An 8,232-nucleotide genomic window follows, 5' to 3' on the forward strand; every position below is an offset into this window, starting at 1 on the left:
CTTGCCCAATCTCAAGAATTCTATGTTTTTAATGATTTTAGGGAACTGACACTTTAATAGAAACAGGATTTTTTTCTGGTGAATTTTCAAAGAAATATGTAATTGCTCTGTTAACCTGCACTTTTAACATCTGCATCCAGTTTCTCAAAACACTTGACAGGCCAGATTTCTGTTTCAAGTTGTCTGTTGATAAATCATGTAGTAAAACCTCTATAGTGGTTTTACATAACCAAAACTGAAACCACTCCTGAACGCAGGGTGTTGCAAAATCATTTATATAGTTATGACAATACATGCACTTTTGCTGTGTATTTACAAGTTTATTAATTACAAAGGCATTTTACATAGTATTGTCATGAAATTTGCACTGTGAGTTGTTATTAATGGTTTCATTAAGTATATCTCAAAGAAGAGCACTAACCTACTCTGCATATAGACATGAATAGTGGATAATGAGAGGGGATGTACTGTACACAATATAAAAGAACAAAAGAAAGAAGATTTATTTCACTGATATAAATATTGTCATGAAAATAATTTGTGTTTTTTGGATCTGTGATTTTTTTTCAGGATCTCTAAATCTTAAGTTAAAGTTTTTTTTAATAAAAGCATTTTCAGAAATTACCTTTGTCTGATATAGTAGTTTGTGACAGACAAGTATTCTTTCTAGTTGATGTGAAGAGCTGCCATAAGAGCTCTGTCTCACACCTAGATTTAGTATGAAACATTCACTTGAATTGATTCAGCTTAGTCAGACATGAACTGCTCCAATAAGGGAACATTTAATATCCAACTTTTTAGTTGATTAGAGATAAAAAGTTAAAATTGTTAAAGGTAAAAATGAAGCATATTCATTTTTCAACTGCATAGTCGATTTTTTTCACCTCAAAGGTTTTCAGAAACTAATTTTGGGAGATGGTTTAGGAATATGAAGGAGTTTCTCTAGTTTAAAATTCTCCTCCACTCAAAAATGTGTTTTAAGACGTGTACATTAAAGCATGTATGTGACATCACAACTAGTTTCAAGCCAATATGCAACTTACACAAGTGTGATGTGGAAAGTTGAAGCCTCCAGTGTACATACACCGAGAAAAGACTTTTCAGTGAAATAAGAGACATCTTGTGTCCAGCAGTTCAACTTCTGAAATGAATATAATTTGTATATTAATAGATTCTGGAATTTTTAATGAGGGAGAAGGAGTAGAGGCCAGGGATTTTTCTAAGGATGTTAATGTGGTAATTATACTTTTCTTCATTTTCATTTTCATTTCATTTATTTATTTATAAGGACAACACACATTAATCAACATTTCTGTAAATGTGCCAGTGTTAGCCAGCTGGCTAATTTTCAACTGCAAAATACATACCTCCTTCAACTGATGACTACTGATGAAATTGATTCAGTGTGTTGGTCAGATTAATAACTGGATGAATTCTAGCTTAGTTTAGTGCAAACATAAAAATCATATTATAAATTGAAAAAAATCATTCTGTAAATGTACCATCTAAATTATAAACATGAATCCGAAACTGTAAGCAAGAATTTTTTTTCCATAAATGAAACTTGAAACTAGAAACTTAAAACCAAAGCTGCAATCATAATTATTTTTCCTTTAATTATTGTATAAAATAGCTGATGTTGCTTGGATTGCTTTGCTGTATTTACATATCTTTTCCTCCTTTGCTCTCAGTCCTCAGTTTTGTTCTCTGCTGTTGAGCCTGTTTTGACGTGGGGATAGGCTTAGTGCCAATATGCCACCTAGCAAGTGAATGACAACTTGTGTAAGGCAATGTGTCATGACATCAAGTGTCAATACTTAACAGTCACTACCACAGCTTGAGGCTGAAGCCAACGTGGAAGTACAGTACCTTAAAGTGCAATACCACTGACGGCCTCTAATAAGTGTGCTATGGTCATTTAGGAAATTACTGCTCCTTTAAATAAGATTTGAGGATTTATAGTACCTTTTGATGTCTTCTGTGTGGGCATTGGTTTACAGCTGTGATTTAGAAAGATGAGAACTCCCGCAACATTTGTTGCAACGGATGCGTTTTGGCTTGTGGCCTTCATGACCCTGATGAAGGCCACAAGCCGAAACGCATCGGTCAACTAATATAGTTGTTCCTCATACTACAATTGTTGTGGGAGTTCTAATATTTTCTAGACTTATTTCCCTTCTCCTTGCACCTTGGAAGTAGGTGAAGTTGTGCCAGAGACCCTCACTCTGTATCTACAGCTGTAATTGACAGTTGGCTCACTTGCTGGTCTCCCCAGCTCCAAGACTTGCACTGAGTCGGTCTATGGTCACAATATTTTACTAACTTTAAAGTTATTTGACTTACCTATGATACCCTGTTAGCACAATTTAGCTAAAGTAAATAACATTGGCCCAAGTGTGCACCGCTCGGTGTTTCCAGTAAGTTAGCGTACCTGGCACTCTGCACTTTATTTGAAATACCTAGGCTATCTTCACAGCCAAGGTATTTCATGTCCTTGAGGCTGGAAATGTAGGGGTCCATGACCCACGATTCCTTTGATAAGTACTTGTCAACATTGGCAAAACGGCACTTCATTTCCTCCTGAAGTAAGTTCATGTGCCAGGTAAACTGCGTAATGAGAGACACACAGTGCCACCAGACTGGTGTCGAAATGGTTGTGGATTCTTGGAGGGCAGATTGTTAGATGAGAAGTAAGAGTCCACAGCCATAAAAATGTTTTGGCCTGTTGTTGTTGTGGATAGATGTTCTTACTCTCTTTTCTGATGCTGATGAATTATCAGCACTTTAATGTTTCTCTGACATGTTGTTGTCATTTGTAAAATAGCTCTGTTCTGACTGCAGGAAAAACAAGGATGAGCTAGCTAGCTGACTTGAGGAAACTGATTGAGAGCACAGGTCACAGAGGTTGAGAGGTCAAAGAAGTGTGGCCTACTATGTAGCCCACTATTTTTGAATGAGGACCGAAACATTTCTCTTTTTGAACAGTTTTGTATACATACTTTTGTATAAATTATCCAGTAAGTGTGTTATTATGATTTTATTTAACATGTGCAAATCTAATTTTGACAACTTCAGAGCAGACAAAGCCTCATGCACCCCCTGTAATCTTTGGCACCCTCTTGAGGAGGGTGTGGACCCCTGGTTGGGAATTAACGGTCTAGATGCAGAGAAGGCCTTTGAGCGGGTTGAGTTACCTGGGCAAAAACACAATTAAAGCTGCAAGCAGCGATGAATGGGTCCTTGCACCTCACAAACATTGGAGGGAGCGGCAATTGTGGTATCACTAATGTAGATCAATCAATCAAACTAATTAATTTTATTTATATAGTGCCAAATCACAACAAAAGTTATCTCAGGGCACTTACATGAAATTTAAGTGTGATCGATCTATTTAGATGACTCTTACTTTTCAGGATTATCAGAAACTGTTTGAATGGGTAAAATATTATTTCTGGTGTGCAGTACATGGTGCTGAATATGACTTATTAGAAAATGTATATCTATCTGTAACTATCACTTCCTGGCGCTAGAGAACACCCACTAACTATATGTCATTTTGCTATATATTATGTGAAGACCACATATGTAGATAGATAGATAGATAGATAGATAGATAGATATTACTTTATTGATCCCGAAGGGAAATTCAAATTGTCAAGAGCTCATCAAAATATAAAAATAAAAAACTATCCAGTCAATTCAGTAGAAACTGAACAGTCTTATTGCTGTGGGGACAAAGGATCTCCTGAATCGCTCCATTCTGCAGCACAATGAGAGGAGCCGACTGCTGCAGCTACTCCTCTGTCGCCCCAGGAGGCTGTGGAGAGGGTGTCTGCTATTGTCCATTATAGCCTTCAGTTTGTTCAATGTGCCTCTCTCCACCACAGATCTTAGCGGGTCCAATCTCCTGCCCAGCACTGAGCCCGCTTTTTGACCAGCTTGTCTAATCGCTTGGTGTTTTTGTCTGTAAGGCTGCCTCCCCAGCACACTGCAGCAAAAAAGAGTGCACTGGCCACCACCGTGTGGTAGAACATGGTCATCATTTCCACACAAACATCAAAGGACCTGTGTCCACAGGAAGAACAGGTGGCTCTGTCCCTTCCTGTAGAGGGCGTTGGTGTTAGAGGACCAGTCCAGCTTGTCATCCACAAGGACCCCTTGATATTTGTAGGTGTGCACCACTTCAGTGTCCACCCCACAGATTTTCACTGGCTCCAGAGCAGGCTTAGACCTGCGGAAATCCACAATCATTTCCGTTTTTGAGGTGTTCAGTTGAAGGCGTTTTTTTCGACTCCAGTCACTGAAGGCTGTTATTAGATCCCTGTATTCGGATTCCTGTCCATTCCTGATACGCGCCACAATAGCAGTGTCATCCGAGTATTTCTGGATGTGGCAGGACTCAAGAGTTATATTTGAAGTCTGAGGTATACAATGTGAACAGGAATGGAGCCAGTACAGTCTCCTGTGGAGCCCCCATGCTGCTCATTACTGTCCCAGAAACACAGTTCCCCAACCGGACAAACTGTGAACTTTCTGTCAGGTAATCAGGGATCCAGGAAACAAAGGAGGGATCCACTCCCATCTCTCTGAGCTTGTCTTTGAGTATGATGGGTTGGATGGAGTTGAATGCACTTGAAAAATCAAAGAACATGATTCTTACATAAGTGCCTGATTCCTCCAGATGAGAGAGGGCATGGTGGAGCATGTAAAGGACAGCATCATCCACTCAAGTGTGTTCTTTGTATGCAAACTGTAGGGGATCAGGTTTGTCTTTGACCTCAAGCCTCAGTAGGCGTAGAAACAGATGCTCCAGGGTTTTCATGATGTGTGCTGTAAGGGCCACCGGTCTGTAGTCCTTTAGTCCAGCCAGACATTTTATTTTTGGTACTGGTACAATACAAGATGTCTTCCACAGAGCCCGGACCCACCTCAACTGTAGACTCAGGTTGAAGATCTTCTGGAGAGGTTGACACAGTTGGGCAGCACAGTGTTTAAGCAGCCTTGGACACACACCATCTGGGCCAGCGGTCTTCCCAGAGCAAAGTCTCCTGAGCTCCAACTTCACCCCCATCTCAGTGACAGACAAGAGTGGAGGCACAGGTGTGACAACAGGAGTATCTGCAGCAGTGGAGATGGACACATGTGTAGGTGGAGGAGAAGGAGGCACTGTGGTGGAGAAACACACATGTGGAGGAGAAGAAGGAGCTGCAGTTGAGATGCATCCATGTGGAGGAGAAGGAGCAGCAGTGGAAGTGGGTGTGGCCACAGTGTCAATTTCATTGGCTCTGTCCACATCACCCACTATTGGCTGTCTTTTCTTTTTGTTGTAGCCAGAGATGGTGTTGATTGCTGGATGTTGCTGCGTTGTAAATTTCTTTCAATCTTCTTTTTGTATTCCACCTTTGCCATCTTCAATCTCCTCTTCAACTCATGTTGCACCTGTTTGAGCTGTTCTTTGTCACCGTCTCTAAAAGCTTCCTTTTTCTGGTTGAGGATTGCTTTTATGTCACTTGTGATCCAGGGTTTGTTATTGGGGAAACATCGTACAGTCTTTGTAGGTATGACTGTATCTTTACAGAGGTTGATATACTCAGTAAAACAATCAATCTGACTGTCAATGTCCATACTGTTCCTGTCTGTTTCCAGCAGCACATTCCAATCTGTGCATTCAAAGCAGTCCCTTAAAGCCTCACTAGCCTCAGGTGTCCATTTCCTGACTGTGAGACAGATGTCACCACATTTACATAAATATAACAGCATTAAAATGAACAGATCAGTCCATATTAAATTTTGTTTTATTTTATTAAGATACATAACAGTTTGGATTTTTATTATAGCTCCATTACAGACCGAATAACATCATTAACTGCTGTTACTACGACTACTACTGTAATTTTTTGTGAGAAAAAGTGTTAGTGGAGCAATATGATCGGACCGCGCTATTTCAGCCATAACTCTAATGTAACCTATCTCACCTCGTAAATGGTCACATAGTTTAGTAATTAATGTTACTCAACAGCGTTTACACTGCAGTGTGTCTCAAGAATAAAATATGAGATACTACTTTTGCTGAAAATATCTTTGGAAAAGAGGATATGATGAGCCTTGCTAACCTGATGTGTCATTCATAAAAAAGTAGAATATCGAGTTATAACCGACCAGTCTGATGTGTGTAGAGGTGTGTGTCGTTACAATGTATCAGCCTGGTGTCTTTTTCAGCCTATTAAATGAAGGTAAACACAGTGAACCAATGTGCGTCATGGCACTAGGCTCTGGGGCAGCACCTCAGAGGCTTCAGATTTATCAACATATCAGTCCTGCTGCCTTAATGAACTGAGAAGGGTTTCACACAATATAAAGGGTCTGTGGACAACAGACACTGTCAGAATCACCAATATCCATTTACAGATCAGTACGGGGGGGACAGAATAACAACAATCATAACAACAATGACAATGACACAGCAGCAGCCAGGGAAGGATGCCAACAGGACTGTGAAGGACCGCGAAGGCTCGGCTCAGAATAAGATAATCAGATTGAAAGATTGTAATTTTTAAAAATGCCTGTGTTTTATTTGTCAGTGAAAGTTTTTTCAATGCGAATACTTGTTTCAGTGCCAATACATGTTTCTTTTTTCAGTGCAGATTTGATTTCAATGCCAAATTTTATTTTCAGTGCCAAAATGTAAATGTCACTGTTCTGGCCCCAAAATATTTCTCCCATTTAGCTTCTCTGCACTGGCATCCTGTAAAATCTAGCACAAAATTTCAAATCCTTCTCCTCACCTACAAAGCCTTTAATGGTCAGGCACCATCATATCTTAAAGAGCTCATAGAACCCCCACTAGACCCCACTAGAGCACTATGCTCCCAGAATCCAAGCTTCTGGGAGAAGTTTCGGTCCTTTGTGTGGGTTCACTGTGGGGAAGTGCAGTTTTGCACTTTTGGGCCCCATTGAAGGTTTTCTGCGAGCAACCAACTGTGGGCTTGCCCACAGAAAGCCCATATGGGCCCCCCTATGGGATAGTCTGTGTGGGGCCCAAAGCAGTTTTGCCCTTTGGGGCCACCATGAGGGTTTCCCGTGGGATACCTACTGTGGGCTTGCCCACAGAATGCCGACACAGGCCCCCCTGTGGGATAGTCCCTGCGGGGCCCAAGGCAGATAACCAAAAGGACTGGAATGTAAAATTTAAATCTGTATATGTGGTATGAAACATATTGGTTTTTGTCACTTTATTTGAAGATAATTGATTGGCTGTAGTTCCTGTCACTGTTTGTTAAAAGTTTTGATCTGCTGAAGGCCTTTTGATTGTTTTTCTCACCCTCATCCCAGCAAACATGCCCCTTTAGAACCCATGTGAAATGCAGGGCACATGTGGGCCCCACACTATGGGGTTCAGGTGGTGCCCTAGTGGGACAGCCTACACCCAGCCCAAAGTGTTGGCTGAGTGCTGCTGGCCCACTGTGGGTCTGCTGAAGGCCTTTGGATTGTTTTTCTCAACCTAATGGTGGAACATGATTATCTAATCACCACCAGCTGTGCTACTGGGTGTGGCCTATATAACAGTGCCTGTGTCATACTATGATTGCTGATCTTGAAGAGGGCCGGAATGTCATCCATATAAAAGGGAAATGCATATGGAGCCAGGGTGTGCACTTTTTTCCTGCTCTTCAGTCTGCTTCCAATGATCAGTGCCTCACTACAAACCTTGGTGTGTGTTACTTTTCCATTATATACGAAAGCTTCAGAAACAACCATTTGGACCTTGTGTTCAGATTTTTTGTTTGTTCTTATTCTCTTTGTATTTAACATTGTGGTTCCCTATGAACAGAAGGACCAGAAGATAAATGGCAGAGATCCACTGATGCCCCTGAGGAGATTGATTTATTATGTACTTATTGTGTTCTAATGTGGTTCTATGTGGTCATTGCTCTGTTTTATAAAAATAACGTTGTTTTAGCATGTCATTCAGTATTTAATCCACATGCTCAATTTTGTACTCAATTTTCAATATATTTTCTTAATTTTTTCTTTTTTCTTAATTTTTTACTCTAACCTGACTCTGAATAAATGTAAATGTGGGGCACGCACAGCCCACCTGGGCCCACTGGGGCACATTGCAGGCCCACAGTGGGCCCTATAGTGTAGGGCCCACATGTGCCTTGCATTTCACGTCGGTAATGGGACCCACAGTGGCCAATTGAATTGATCTGAATTGAAAAAAACAACAAA

Source organism: Thunnus albacares, chromosome 17 (genome assembly GCF_914725855.1).
Source record: "Thunnus albacares chromosome 17, fThuAlb1.1, whole genome shotgun sequence".
NCBI classification, from domain to species: domain Eukaryota; kingdom Metazoa; phylum Chordata; class Actinopteri; order Scombriformes; family Scombridae; genus Thunnus; species Thunnus albacares.